This window comes from Peromyscus maniculatus, chromosome 14 (genome assembly GCF_049852395.1).
Source record: "Peromyscus maniculatus bairdii isolate BWxNUB_F1_BW_parent chromosome 14, HU_Pman_BW_mat_3.1, whole genome shotgun sequence".
NCBI classification, from domain to species: Eukaryota; Metazoa; Chordata; class Mammalia; order Rodentia; family Cricetidae; genus Peromyscus; species Peromyscus maniculatus.
In genome coordinates, this window is record NC_134865.1 from 31,024,742 (window position 1) to 31,041,254 (window position 16,513).

Sequence of the window (16,513 nt, forward strand, 5' to 3'; positions counted from 1 at the left end):
AATTTATTTATGCCCACATACATGTGACACCAAAAGAGCTTCTTATGTAACAACAATGTAAAAGTCGAAACAAAAAGGAGGGGTAAGAAAAGAAAGAAATTGAAATTGAAGTCTATTTGTGTTCCCCAATCCTACTCTACATTTAAATTATCTATGTGTATTTTAGAAGTTCTTTTTAAATTTTTTCCTAGATTATAAGTGTGTGTGTGTGTGTGTGTGTGTGTGTGTGTGTGTGTGTAAATAGGCACATGTGAGTTCAGGGGCCTACAGAGTCAGGGACAGGCATTAGAGCTTCTGAAATTGGAATAACAGGTAATTGTGACCTGCCAAATGTAGATACTGGGAACTGAACTTGGGTCTTCTATAAGAACACCATGTGGTCTTAACCACTGAACCATCTCTACAGTTTAAGGTGTTTCTTTTCTGGATGACATTAAGTTTATAATGTCATAATGTATGTGTGTGTGTGTGTGTGTGTGTGTGTGTGTGTGTGTGTAGTTGGATATGTCTGAAGAAAAAATATCTATCAATGCTGACTTTTGGAACTAAATTCCTAGTAAGAAGCATCATTATTACTTGCGGAGAAATACACTAAGATCATCTATTTTGCCATTAAAAGAAATACTTCATTTTTATTACTACCTTTCTTATAGTATGGCACCAACTCAATGCAGTGGTATATAGTTATATACCATATATATATATATATATATATATATATATATATATATCAGTCACTACTATGCTCATGTCCTAAAAAATTCAATTCTGTATGAGATCTGACTAGCCTTGTTCTTTCATAATGCAAGTAATATTTAGGTATCTACTTTGAACTCATCATTTTGCTTGACATTAGAGACATTGAAAGGAAACTTATTTGCTTGTCTTTGATTTTCAACTGTTCACATTTCAGCTATAATTTCATTATACCACTGACTTCTGCTAAATTATTAGATACTTGGGTGAGGAATTATCTCCTAGCAATATATTATCCCTTATCACCTTTCATGGTTCTTTACACATGGAAAGTATTTGTTGTGTATTTGTTGTGCTGAATTAAACATATTCAACTTTAGTTCTGAAAGAATATTGAAATGTGTGTGTGTGTGTGTGTGTGTGTGTGTGTGTGTGTGTGTGCGCACGTGCGCGCTCTAATGCATATGTTAGAGGTTGATCCTTGTCTTTCAATGTTGATTCTGTGTTTGAGATGGAACAGGGAAATCTGCTATTGTTCACTGATGCATATGCCAGGCTTGCTGGTCCACAAGGTTCTGAGAATTCTCTTTTCTCTTGTCTCTGCCTCTCATCTCACCATTGGAGTATGGTTATTACAGATGTGCCCAACTATATGCAGCTTTGTGTGTGTTCTAGGGAGCTGTCTTAGTTAGGGTTTCTATTGCTGTGAAGAGATACCATGATGGTAGCAACTTTTATAAAGGAAAACATTTAATTGAAGCTGGCTAATTGAGGTTTAGTCCATTATCATCATGGTGAGAAGCCTGACAGCATGCTGGCAGACATGGTGCTGAAGTAAGAGCTCAGAGTTCTACATCTTGATCCATAGGCAACAGGGAGTGAATTGTCTACCACACTGGGCATAGCTTGAGCACATATGAGACCTCAAAGCTCACCCCCATAGTAACACACTTCCTCCAACAAGGCCACACCCACTTCCCTAATAGTGCCACTTCCTATAGGTCAAGCATTCAAACACGTAAGTCCATGGGGCTGTACCTATTCAAACCACCATGGAAGCCAAACTCATGTCCTCAAACCTTCATAGCAAGTGCTGTGTCCACCAAATCATCTCCATAGCCTTCTAATGGAAATGTTTATGGTAAAGGAACATACTCTTGTCTGGTATATATATTTAGGTCACATATTTGTCATTGCATCTGTAGATAGCTTGAATGACAGAATTTACTTTTTGTTTTCCTATTAGTATTAAAACTCAAACTTCTGTGTGCTTGTTTGCCTTTGATGGCCCATTGTATGATTACCTTCTAACATTTGGTCAACCTTTAAACTTATTTGTTGGAACTTACCATATTCTGTATTCTTATTTTATAAAGCAACCATGACTCTGACACATTTCCTACTTGACCACTTTAGAGATCCTCAGCCTCCGTGTACATGAAGTCAGAGTCTTCCTAAAAACATAAAAACTTTATTTAAAATCAGAATTCAGCTGTTTTAGTTTTTTGTTCATGGTCACATAAGGGAGAGTGAATAAAACTGAATCAATTATGAAATCATGTGTCTTCTATTGGTGATGAAAAATAGGCTAGACAATAATGTCATCAACTTCTCTAAGTACAGACATTCCCTCAGCCTTCGGAACAGAGTAAGTATTTCTAGGCAGCCAGACTTGCTTAATGGCTGTCAGGTGTGCACTGAAAATTTGGTACTCCCTCAGGGTGTAGTTAATAATCCATCAAAGGTTAAAGCTGATGCACCTCTCAAGACACATAGATCATCTGGCAACATCCTCAGCTTGGTACCCTTTCAGGTGGACCATCACTGGATTATAACAATTGCACAAAGCCTTGCTTGTGCACAGGAGGCCATAGATGAACACATAGGGTTTTGCATAGTCATCAAATCCCTCAATTATTTTATTCTAAGTGGATAAGTGAATACTTACATCTATCAGGAATGAAATGATGTCATCTAAACCTTAAGATGTATTTTAATGTTGATGTGTTCCTCTGTAAGTCAGAATACTTCCATATTTTTGTTTGTTATTGAGGGAATGAAGATAGAAATTAAGTTATTAAAACAAATGGTGGGAATGGAATTGAGACTCTGTAACAGATAAAGTTGTGCAATATTAACTAAATATTAAAAATTATTATTTAAAAATGCTTACTCATGTATACACATAAAAGTAAAATCTGTTAGAATGATTATGACAATATTTGAATTCTATGTTGCTTTAATTTTTCTTTTGTTTTTGATATTATAATTAATTACATAATTTATTTATTCCCTTTCCTCCTTCTAAGCCCTCAGATATAACCCTTCCTTACTTTTCAGATTCATGGCCTCTCTTTTTATTAATTGTTATTATATGAATATGTGTATATATACATGAATATTTCTAAATATAGCCAACTCAATCTGTGTAATGTCACTCATATGAATATTCTCAGAACTGACCATTTGGTATTGGATATGTTGCTTTTATTTAAACAATCTGTTCTATAATTCTTTCTTTTATGGTTTAGGTATGACCTAAAAATGTAAACTTAAGTAGAAAGGATTTATCTCAATGCTAAGTTTTAAAACCATGTAGTTAGCAAATCTGTGACTAAAATAGTATAAAACCACTTGAATCCATATTTTTACATTCTATAATACCATTACCTTTTATACTGTTGATTTTTTGCAAAAACTGTTGAAGTTGATGTTATGTTTAATCCCTGCAATTTATAGGTAAAGAAATGGAAGTTGCCGGGCCATAGATAACTAGTACAACTTGTACAGCTGAGTAAAAACGGGTTTTGAAACCAAACTAAACTGTGCTGGTTAGCTTTAATTGTGAACTCAACACAATCTAGAATTCCCTGGGAATGGAGTCTTAGAGAGCTTGTCTGGATGAGGTTGTCCTATTGCTTTGTCTGTGGAGATTTATCTTGGTTATGTTTATTGATGTTGGAAGACCAGCCCACTGGGTAACAGAGATGCAGACAAGCTTTATATAGGGAAAGATCTTTGAGAGAGTGTAATACTTGACCAGATTTAAGGGAAAGGCCCTGGAATAAACTCCACCCTTTCTTTAAAATTGAGATAATTTTGTCAATTTGTAACATGAAGTTAAATCCATTTACAACTATAAAAGTTTAATTATTCTTCCAGAACAGTGCCCATAATGAGTACTGCAGGCCAAATTGGGGCACTCTGTCTACTTTTGTTCTTGCATTTTTAAGTGGCTGCATTTTAAAGTTGTGCATTTACCTACAATATCTTGGATATTGTCCTTTCATTCACAAAGCCTAAAATACATTATCCCTCATACCGTTAAGTATTTGCTAAGTGATCCTTAAAGAGAAAACTGGGTGTCTCCATCTTAGTGTATTCACAAGTAGTCAATACATTTGTAGAGCAGAACCCTGCGGAGGCTGGACATAATGACTCCTAATGACCCTTTTAGCTTACTTTTTATGATATTTAGCTGCTTTTATTTTATATTGAAAGCCTTACTGAAGGGATAAGAAAACAATAAGTCAGCCGGGCGGTGGTGGTGCACGCCTTTAATCCCAGCACTCGGAGGCAGAGGCAGGCGAATCTCTGTGAGTTCGAGGCCAGCCTGGGCTACCAAGTGAGTTCCAGGAAAGGCGCAAAGCTACACAGAGAAACCCTGTCTCGAAAAACAAAAACAAACAAAAAACAAAGAACAAAAAACAAGAAAACAGTAAGTCTGTCCTAAAGCAGTGGTTCCTAGGATTTCTATATGAGGGGTCTTTTAAAATTTAGAATTTGAGCATCAATACACTGAAAATTTCTTAGAGCCTCGCCTCTCTGCGTCCCATTCATGGACCATGTGGATATTTAAGCACCACGGGTTTGGAGCTTCTACTCCATTTCTTCTAAGCAAAAGTTTGGTTCTTTATTTGTATTAACAGTGGCTGCAAAATCCACAGAGACCAAAGTTTTCATTCGAGTTATCTGTCTGCCTTCCTTTTGCACAGAGGAAATGAGCTGGCCTTGTATGAAAAATTGCTTGGTAGACATTCCTATTTTTTCCTCCTTTAAGTTTGATTCAGAAGTTGACTTTAGTGGTTCTTCTTCCCTCAATGGTTAGAGGATCTTTTGCAAAGTCAATTATAAATATGGGGAATATAGGAAGCTACATTACAGTTCTCCAATTGGATTGCCATTCTTCATCTTTCATTTGTATATAAAGGAAGCAAAATATTTATGTCAAAGTAAAAGTCTTGATAAAGCTTTTAGGACTTCACTTAATGCACTCCAGCCTCCTAGGTTTGGCTCCATCCTCTGTAGCTCAAAATAGCTAACAAATGGCTTTCTAGCACCACTTGAGTTTTATTGTATTTCTATTCTGCTTGTTAGTATGCATGAGACAGGGAAATGACATCACATTTATTAAGTCTTTCTCATTAAGCGACTTTTAAAAGATTTTCTCTGCTAGAGATACTTTCCTTTCATTTTTATGTACACCTGGGAAACTGCAAATTAAAACTACAAATTAAAATAGTTTCAAAAATTAGAAATAGTAAAAAAGGCAAAAATATCTAAGAGAAATATTCAAAGTACAATACACGCACATGTACTTGAAAAGGAATGTGTCTTGGTGTGTCTGTATATGACCTCTTAATGTTTTCCAGTATTAGAATTTTTTAATCTTAGGAGATGACAGGCATCTCAGAGGAATCTTCTAATATAAAACTTATACCAAGTCTTCCCTGTCCCCTGGAAGAATTCACAAAGATGAAGTTTTAGATAAAACTACATTGGCTAGGATACAAGGAGAGATCTTCATTTTTCATGGTGTTGGATGGAGAGAGAGAGAGACTTCAGGGACTATTTTGGGAGCCACAGAGAACTCAGGACAGAGGTATTCACTGTAGGACAGGGCAGAAATATTTGAGAAGGCAGTCTCTCAGTGAGTAAGTGTGCTCACATACCCCCTCTCTTGATACATTTTCCAGAGTAATGATGCAGCTTTTGAAATTCAAAGACATTCATTTGAGTCAACTTTGGGGTGAGATTATTATAAAGCTTGGTAGGAGCTATAAGATAAGAAGTAAGTCTTTGTCCACAAAGACCTTAAGATACAAAGGGTGAAAGAAAAGTATAGATGGATAGTTCTAACAGAACCAAAGGTAGAGTTTCAGAAATTAAAAAGCAAGAAATCTGCCTCAACCCATAGTAGTGGACATATCCACTACCATGAACCACTACTATGACCCAGAATGAAAGAAATCTACAAAAGCTTTTTATTGTACTCTGATTGTTGACTCTCTTAGTGGCTTCTAAAGGCCCACATAGTTGGACTGATAAATTAGGTTTGGGGTTCCTATCTTTCTCACAGAGACACCTGTCTGTTCTGTACAGTCTAGGAATTATTTACATAGTCATGATTTTGGTTTTTAATAAGAGAGTTTATTAAGGCTTCAGTAAAATAAAGTAAAAGATAAAAAACAGATGATATATATATATATAGATATATAATAGATCTATCTATCTATCTATAGATAGATAGATAATAGATCTATAGATAGATAATATCATAGATTGATGATAGATAGATCCATAGATAGGTAAATGATAGATAATAGGAAACATCAAACTGAGCACTCAAAATATTGATCAGAAATTGACTCTAGAAACTCCTCTGATGCAACCAGCTTGAGTTTCCTATCAAAGAGCCCCAGGTAGAGCTCTGTATTTATTCTCTTATGTGAGGCTCCCCAAAGTCTCACATAAGCATACACAGAGCAGTAGGATGCTAACATCATTAAGTTGGAGCCTTACAACCATCCATTCTGGACCAAGGAAGTACCTTTAATAAGAAATGAAGCTGAGGCTCCTTCTTCCCAGCAAGCATCCATTTGGGTGAGGCTTCCAAGTCAGAAGACACCAGCAGCAGATAACCATAACAATGTCAAATCTGGCACTTACAAGATCCAGCATAAACTGACTGGGGAAATTGAGGCAGTCAACTGGAGTTCCTTTTTTTTTAAATTTAATTTTATTTTATTTTACAATACTATTCAGTTCTACATAACAGCCACAGATTCCCTTGTTCTCCCCCTTCCTGCCCCCCTCCCCTTCCCCCCAGCCCACCCCCCATTCCCATCATCTCCAGATCAAGGCCACCCCCTGATCGACCTGATAGACTCAGTCCAGGCAGGTCCAGTCCCCTCCTCCCAGATTGAGCCAAGCGTCCCTGCATAAGTCCCAGGTTTCAAACAGCTATCTCATGCAGCGAGCCCAGGACCTGGTACCACTGCCTAGATGCCTCCCAAACAGATCAAGCCAATCAACGGTCTCACCTATTCAGAGGGCCTAATCCAGTTGGGGGCCCCTCAGCCTTTGGTTCATAGTTCATGTGTTTCCATTCGTTTGGCTATTTGTCCCAGTGCTTTATCCAACCTTGGTTTCAACAATTCTTGCTAATGACGGAGAAATGGATGAGATCAACTGGAGTTCCTAATTGAGCTTTCTCTTCATGAATGAACTTCCCATGGCAGAACTTGTGACTTCTATTTCCCACTGCAGGAGCTCTTACATCTAGGGGTAAATAATAACAGCATCTGGTGGAAATAATGCTTTACTTTCAAGCTGTCCTCAAGGATACACTGCTTTTACTCTTAGGCTGTTTACCTGGTCTCTTCCCTTTCTGTCACATAGTCAGCTGGGGCAACCTATCTCTAGACAAGGGATCTCAGAGGACACTTGACATAGGCATTCTTGCTTCTGAAAGATGGGGCAACCCTGCTTCCTGAGCCACATTCTCAACAGTTCAAACAGCACATGACAATTTACCAAGGCAACATTCATTATACTTTCTAATACTAGAGGATTTTTGAAGAATTTTGATTTTCCTATATAGAATGACAATACAAAATTCTTTTTTAAAAAAGATTTATTTATTTATTATGTATACAGCTTTCTGCCTGCATGTATGTCTGCAGGCCAGATGAGGACACCAGATCTCATTGTAGATGGTTGTGAGCCACCATGTGGTTGCTGGGGATTGAACTCAGGAACTCTGGAAGAGCAATCAGTGCTCTTATCCACTGAGCCATCTCTCCAGCCCCAACAATACAAAATTCTTGAAGTGAAAATTATCTTCTTAGGTTTTCAGATACTCTCTGAACAATATTTATATTAACTTAGTTACCTCATTTTTCCACTTCACATAGATATAATGTAAGAAAACTCAAGTCTATCCTATGACTGGCCCAGGGTAAACAAATTATTAAATAACATTCTCAAGCCATTAGAGCAGACAGAAACTGATAATTCTGTACTTTAGAGGGAAAATAAAATGAAATAGAATACAAGTCTAGATGTATGCACTATTATGCTCATTCAATCTTTATTATTAGATTAAGTAATTTTCATTTTCTTAAGTATTATAAGATAGAAAGTGCAAGCAATATTACTGAAATTATCTATTAAAATTTAATTAATTTGTATCAAACTTGTAAAGGAAAATTTTAGTGACCCAGAAAATTACCTTGTAATTCATATCTGTCAAATGAGGATGTGCCACTATACTAAAAACCATACAGTAGAGAGAAAAAAGAAAGTGAACATATTCCTGTTCTAATTGATTAAATCCAGTTGCTTATTAAAGTTGGAGCTCTTCATGTAGTTACTCTTTAACCAGAAAAGAAATATTAAAATTTAAAAATTCATGTCCTGACCAATATCACTTTGAAAACTTACAGATGAACCACAAACAAAAATCAAGGTTATTTTTTGTCTCTAAAGAGCAGTCATTAATATAAACAGCAGGTGCTTGATTTTTTCACATTGATTTTCAATGCACTTGTACATGTGTATGATATATTAAAAAACACAAGAGTTGAAACACAGAAACACAGTTGTTTCTGAGCAGCACTGAACGTTTTATCCAGGACATATTCCAAACTTCGGGACTCTCAGAGTATACCCTGCACCAAAAGCATTTTCTGCTTGCTGATGTTTGCTTATCTTGTGTCTTTATCTGTGCCTGAGAACCTGACTTCTGGAGAGAAGCTGATCTTCAGAGAGAATAAACTCAGCTTCTTTATTATCATTAAATCCAGTTGTCATCTGCAACTGATAACTGTGATAACTATAAAGAATGATTATATACTTTATAAAATTACATGAAAAAAATGTATCTCAAACAAAAATATATGCAAAAGAACACTGGTTATCTCATTTGTATTCAAGTATGGCCACAATCTTTATATGTCACTATAAGGCATTGAAGATATGAAAAATAAAAAAAAAATGCACATCATTTTCAAAAGCATTGTGGGGTTTGGGAGATGGCTTAGCAGGAAAAGTGCTTGCCTTACAGGTGTGAGGAACAGCATTCAGATCCTCAGAAGCCACTTTAAAGTCAGGGGGTGCCTTGGGCCCCTATAACCACTCTAACCAGTCAGAGGGGCCTTGGGCCCTATAACCACCTGATGGAGGAGACAGAGACAGGGGATCTCTAGAGGAAACAGGCTAGCCACACCAGCAAAAACTGAGCTCTGGGATCAGTGAGAGATCCCATCTCAAAATGCAGTATGCAAGCTACCAAAGTCAACCTTGGGCTTCCATAAATGTCCACATACAAATGGACGTGTGTTCATTTGTATTTGCCATGACACAATAAAAAATTATGTTCATATAAAAATTCATGGTTCTTTCTGTTAGCCTTATGTAAAATATCCCCAAACCTAGAAATATCTCATACATTGTTCACTGGTGGCAGAAATACAATGAAACCATATAGAAGAGTATTATTCAACACTGAAAAGGCAGAAACTTTTCAGCAGGAGTGAAATCATTTGCTGGTACTGGAAATTTACTCAAGTACTCATGGCTAGTGAGGTCACAGATCCTAGAGGAGACCTACTGCCACCACGTTCCTAAACCAGCATAATTCCTAACTGTATTCTACATATTTGCTCTTATACTCATGGGTAAGTGTAGCTCTCAACCCTCACCAAAGAAGTTTCTCTTTCAAACAGATGGAAACAGTTACAGAGAAATCATAACCAGTCAAAATGTAGGAAGCAACTGCTCTGGGGTGACCATACTGGGTTGATATATCTACAACACAGGCCTGTACCTAAGGCTCAGGGAACACTGTAGAAGGGAAAGGGATGTGAAGATTGGGAGAGACTGAGTATTAGGAAATTTGCTGTAAGATCTTGTCTACTAAAAATGATGAGGATGCTTCACCCATGATACCCCAACAATATCTCTGCCTAAACAACATCACCAATAGACATGCAGATATGGAAGGAGAAAAATTCATAGCCCCTACCCTGACAAAGAGTAGTCTTTCACAGGGAGGAGATCCCTACTTGGTTTTCTAGTATCAAGTGCTCAACCCTGAAATTATGTACATGCAGTATTGAGCAGACTTGCAGGTTGTATCTCTCTCTCTCTCTCTCTCTCTCTCTCTCTCTCTCTCTCTCTCTCTCTCTCTCTCTCCCCCCCCCCCGTGTGTGTGTGTGTGTGTGTGTGTGTGTGTGTGTGTGTGTGTGTGTGTGTGTGAGACAGTAACAGGAAAGAGGAGGTCAGAAGTTTGGGAGGAGATGGTTGTACGTGCGAGAAGTTGGAGGAAGGAAAGGGAATGGAAAGAAATGGTGCAATTATATTTTAATTAAGAAAGGAACAAAATATTGATAAGATTATGAACATAATGAACATGAAGGGCACACTGGTGAATGAAATGACAGAAAAATATCAAAAATTATAAATTATATGGTGCCATTTATATAAAAGTTTTGATTAGACAATTTTGTAGTAGAGATGAGGTAAGTTATGGCCAGGATTTAAGAGAAGGGGAGGGTCAGGGCAATAGAGAAAAGCATAGGAGAGCATTTTGGGCTGATGAGGTCTATATCTGGTTTATGGTGCTGCTCACCTGGATCCATGTAAATGGTTAAATTTTACTGAACTATCCAACAAAAACAAAGTCTGGAGTTTTATTGCTGTTATTCTGATAATGCCAGTTTCCTGGTTTTAATTATTATATTTCCTTTATAATTTTTTAAACTGTAATAATTTCAAGAAAAACTAAGTGGAAACTTTCTTATTTTTTAAAACAGTAAAGAATTATTTATACAATACATTTGATCACATTCTTTCTTCTCCAACTCCTCCCAGATACCCCACCTATTCACTGAATTTCATTTTTATTCTCTCTTAAAAACAAACCTAAACAAACCCCAAACCAAACACACACACAAAAAAAACACACACAGACATGGAGTTGTTTTGTATTGGCTGGCTTCTCCTGAGTGTGAGGCCTGCCCCAGGAGTGTGGCTGATATACTCACAGTATTATTCCCTCAAAGAAACTAATTCACTTTCCTGGTAGATATCAATTGCAAACAGCATCTTAGTTAGGAGTGGAATTTTGAGTCTACTTCTACTTCTCACTTCCGGGATATTGTCTGGATTGAACCTGTGCCGGTCTAGTGTGCTCTGGCACAGTCTCTCAGTTCATATTTGCATCAGCCCTGTGGTGTCTGCAAAGTGCTCTTTCGTTGGAGTCATCCACCAGCTGCAGATCTTACAATCGTCCCACCTCCTCTTCCACATAGACCTTTGAGCCTTAAGGGAGGGGTGTGATAAAGACATCACCTGTAGAGCTGAGTGCTCCAATGACTGTTATTCACCACATTTTATCCAGTTGTCAGTGTTTGTCCTGACCGCCATCAAGCTATTGTAAAAGAGAAGCTTCTCAGTGGAAGCTCTTGAGTGACATTCTTTGGTGTCTCTAACACCTGCATCCACATGAGTTTTTTCCTGTTTTGGTACAGAAAAGGATGACACTTCCCTCACAATCGACCTTCCAAGTGAGGTTTCCTCCCCATGTATTTATAGCTTGTCAGCACTGTCATTTATTTTTTAATAAACTTGCCTTCAGGTACATCCTTCATATGAATTTTAAACTTGCTCATAATATGCCACTTACTACAAAAAGACATATTCCTTCATTTGACCTAATGTATCTTTCAAGCTACACATGGTCATCTTCTCCTCATTTTCATAACTGAGCTTCTCAAAATTATGTACAGTTGCATGCATGAAGTGGCTAGTGCTTCAGCTACCTGTTTATTCCAGTCTAGAGTGCTCATGGAAGGGGTTTCAAGGATCATGGGTGCTGTGGGATGTTCTGTATGTTAAGTGTGTTGCTCTGATTGGTTAATAAATAAAACACTGATTGGCCAGTAGCCAGGCAGGAAGTATAGGCGGGACAAAGAGAGAGAGTAATTCTGGGAGGTGGAAGGCTAAGGCAGAGAGACACTGCCAGCCGTTGCCATGACAAGTGAGATGTAAGGTACTGGTAAGCCATGAGCCACATGGCAAAGTATAGACTAATAAAAATTGGTTAATTTAAGTTATAAGAACTAGATAGCAAGAAGCCTGCCACGGCCATACAGTTTGTAAGCAATACAAGTCTCTGTGTGTTTACTTGGTTGGGTCTTAGCAGCTGTGGGACTGGCGGGTTGGAGAGATTTGTCCTGACTGTGGGCCAGGCAGGAAAACTCAAGCTACACATGAGGGAGGATGACCAATAATAGCATAAACCCCAGGAAAGTGAACAGTGTCTTCATGTCCTCTTTATACTTCTCTGTGCCATGTAATTAATATATAGCTCATTAGAGTGAAACTACAGATTAACATTTTATTATTACTCTTTTTGGCCATGTTTTTGGAGTCAGTCATTTTATTACTACTTTTTTTTTTTGCTATATTTTTTATGTTTCTGTCACAGACTCATCCTCCTGATTGCTGGAATTACAAGTGTGCACAATTATACCTCGATTTACTACTCTAGGAAAAAATAAAATTTCAATTGTGTAAGTCTAAAATTAAAAGTGACACAAATCATTCAAAAATATAATTTTTAGCTCAGAGTAATACATAATCCTTGTGACACACATCCCATGGTTTATTTGCAACAATCACTTGTTAATCATAAGTACAGCTTATAATTATTATATACAAAGCCACAATCAACTGTAGGTAAATTTCTAAATGCCCTTATTAGTAGAAAATACAGAGCCAAATAAAGGGGTGAAAACCTGAGAGACATCAGAGGAATAGGAACAGTTACATGCTAACCTCACCTCACCAACTCCACAGCTTCCAAAAGCGAGATACTTCCTGTCTACCCACACCTATATGCCTTGCTGTTCTGCCATCTGATTTGCTCTCTCTGTACAGCTATATCACTTCCTTTTCCTGTCCAGCTCTGTCACTTTCTGTCTGTTTGTACAGACCTTCAGATTTCCCTGGTTAACTAGTGTTGGAATTTAAGGTGTGTGCCACCACACCTGGCTCTATTCTCAGAGTGGCCTTGAATTCACAGAGATCCAGACAGATCCCTGCCTCACAAGTGATAGGATTAAAGGCATGGGCTACCATTGCATGATTTTGTGTTTACTTATAATTCTTCCTCTGATCTCCAGGCAAACTTTATTTATTAGAGCAGAAATAAAATATCACCATATTTCCCCTCTTTGTCTAAACTAAAAAATAAAGTTTTAACTAATATAAGAACTATATCCAATTAGTACAATAACTATATGCAATATATACAAGCAATAAATACATCAACAATGTCTAGTCAATTTGCATTTGACAAATTCAGTGAAAATATTCCATTATCTATCCTATTTTGATGAGTCCAAAAAGTACCTAATTCACTTTCTATCCTAACTTATATTACCAACAGAAAACTATCTTATGATGTCTTTTAATTTTATACACTTTACACCTCTTCATGAGTTTCTTTTCTGAAATTTCTTAACAAGGAAAATTATAACTATAACTATAACTATCTAATCTTCAACTCCCTCAGAGACATCAGAAGGAAAAAATATTACTTAGTAAAATAGGAAGTGCAAACAAGCGACTTCCAAAAAAATGTGAGTTATGACAGAAACAGCCAGCTGCCTGGATAGTCACCTGAGGTTTCTCTGCAAAATTGGGGCATCATCTTCAGCCTACAGGCTTAGACTCATTTGTGAAGCAGGATGTACACAAGGCCTACAGTTCAACCCCACATTCAGTGCAAGTATTCCATGTACCAGATAAACTTGAATTCCACCAGTGTCCTGTCATGATTCAGGATATTAAATTCTGGAAATTGCTGGTATTTTTGGCTTCCCATCTCAACAACTTTCCTTTAAGATTGAGTCATGACCAACATTCTTCACTTTGAAGGATGGAGCCTCTGTGTATCCAGTTAACCAAGTCTGATGTAGGAGAAAATTCCTATCTGTGTCTAAATACAGTATCCTCAAAGCTTGTAGGTTTTACTTCTTGAACACCACTCAGATGGAACCTTTTACAATGAAAGCTATGTGCTTACCTGCTGCCTCTCATTTAAACTACATTCATGATTAGTTGTCAGTTTCTGAGCATTCAAATATATGAATACATTATATTTCATGTAATACAGTATAGAGTTTAATGTATTTCAGTGATGTTATATATTAAATAATCTACAATTGCATTTTATACATCTCAAACTGTCATATCTAGCATGGCTCCAGGGATGGGCCTAAAGAGTGGTGAGGGATGAAGAAAAGGGCAGATACAGACTGACTGACAGAAAATCTGGCATCAGGAGGTCTGGGCTCTCTGATGGAGAAACCTCAGCCCGCCAGAAGCTCTGTGTGTTTATTATATAGAGTTGAACAGAGAAGTGAGGTTATTGCATACGACTGGACAAGGAAGTGAGCTATAACATACAGATAGGCAAGGAGGCACGGTTTATGATATACAGCTGGATCAAGGAGGCAGGTTTATCTAATCTTAATAAGAACATTTTCAGTATGGGAGCTGTCTTCAGGATAAACATTCAGATGAGAGAGGTGATGGTGGACATTTTCTACACATTTGGACCAGTGGAAGGCTTTGCCATGCCTCTGAATCTTAAAACAGGGGGAAGACTTTCCCATCCCATGATGGGTCTAAGGGTCTAGAGTCTTTGATATGGTCTGCTAATGCCAACACACATTTAGTAAAGATTTAAAAACTCAGAGCTTTCTTCATTCCCTACACCACACATTAAATATTAGCATATTGAACATTTTATTAATAAGTTAGATATAATATAAATTATATGTTCATATATCAATATATAGACAGAGATCAATAATTTTTCATTGATATATTTAGACACAGATACTTGCCAAATCAATTCTGAGTTCACTTGGAATCCCAAACAACAGCTGACGACATACTCTGTTGTAGGTACTATCTTAGATAGTTGCATGAAAAATTCCCATGGAAATTTCATGATTCTTTCAGTCCCCAAACTGTTGGAGAATGACCTAGGAGTAAGACCATAGCCAGTTTATCCCTTTCTTCTAGCCTTGATAACTTTGACATTATTGGTAATGGCTTGAATTATGTCAGATTCACTGGATTTGTATGATGTAATTATAAGCCCTAGCACAGATTGTGCTTATATTTGGAGACAGGGTTTTTTGGAAGGAGAATTAAAATAGAGATGTGCAAGTGGGTCCTAATCCAGTACTACTGGTTCCCTTATAAGAAGAGAATAGGGCACAAACACAGAGAAAGAAGACAATCTGAGAAAACCCCAATTGAGCAGTCATGTACATATCAAGAGGAGAGACTTTATACAGTATTGGTGCTCTCTCCGATCAGAGTTTTGAGTCTTTAGACATGTGAAGAAATTGATTTCCTTTGCTTAAGACGCCTTGTCTATGTGGCCTTATGATGAGAGCCCTGACAAATGAGCACCCTCTTCTCTTCTCTCTGCAGTCTTAGTTTTGAGATCTTGGTATGATATATGACTTAAGACTGTAGCTAGAGTTTTCCTGCCTGGTCCACAATCAGGACAAATTTCTCTCACCTGCCAGTCCCACAGCCGCTCAGACCCAACCAAGTAAACACAGAGACTCATATTGCTTATAAACTGTATGGCTGTGGCAGGCTTCTTGCTAACTGTTCTTATATCTTAAATTAATCCATTTCTATAAATCTACACCTTGCCATGTGGCTCGTGGCTTACTGGCATCTTCACATGCAGCTTGTCATGGTGGCAGCTGGCAGTGTCTCCTTCTGCCTTCCTGTTCTTTCTTTTCTCCTCTCAGTTAGTCCCGCCTATACTTCCTGCCTAGCCACTGGCCAATCAGTGTTTTATTTATTGACCAATTAGAGCAACACATCCCACAGCATAAGACTTTATATACACAAACTTTATACACGCATGTCTGATGAGGGGTGTCACACATGCAATTATGCTCAGATGGAGGTCAAAGGACAACTTGTAAGCTATCAGCCTTAGTAGCAAGCACCCTCACCCACTGAGCAATCCCAAGTATTTTTAATGATGACAGAAGCTTGTAAAGAGGTTCACAAAGTTGTGTGTATAATATTTTATTTAATCCACATATCATTCCTGGAGACATCACTGACTGTATATTCCTTTTCTCCAGTTACTTTTTCCAGAGTTCTCTCAGCTTTTAAATAATGGTGTCTGGATCAAATCCAACCATTTGTTTCTCAAGCTTATGAGTGTTTAAACAATTGTCTGAATATTGCACAAACTGTACAATGAGCAGTGTGGAATTAGCCTCATCAAGAGTGGTTAACACAATAGGCTCTTTCACCCACTCTCATCAAGAAGCGTGGATGTGTATGTGTGGGGCTGTGTGTGAGTCTGTAGCCTCTGGTGCCTCACAGAGACATTTGCAATCCATCGGAATCAGACACCTCACAACAGTATTCTCCAAATGATGTTCATTAAGTGAAGCTTTCTTTGCTCACAACCTAAAAT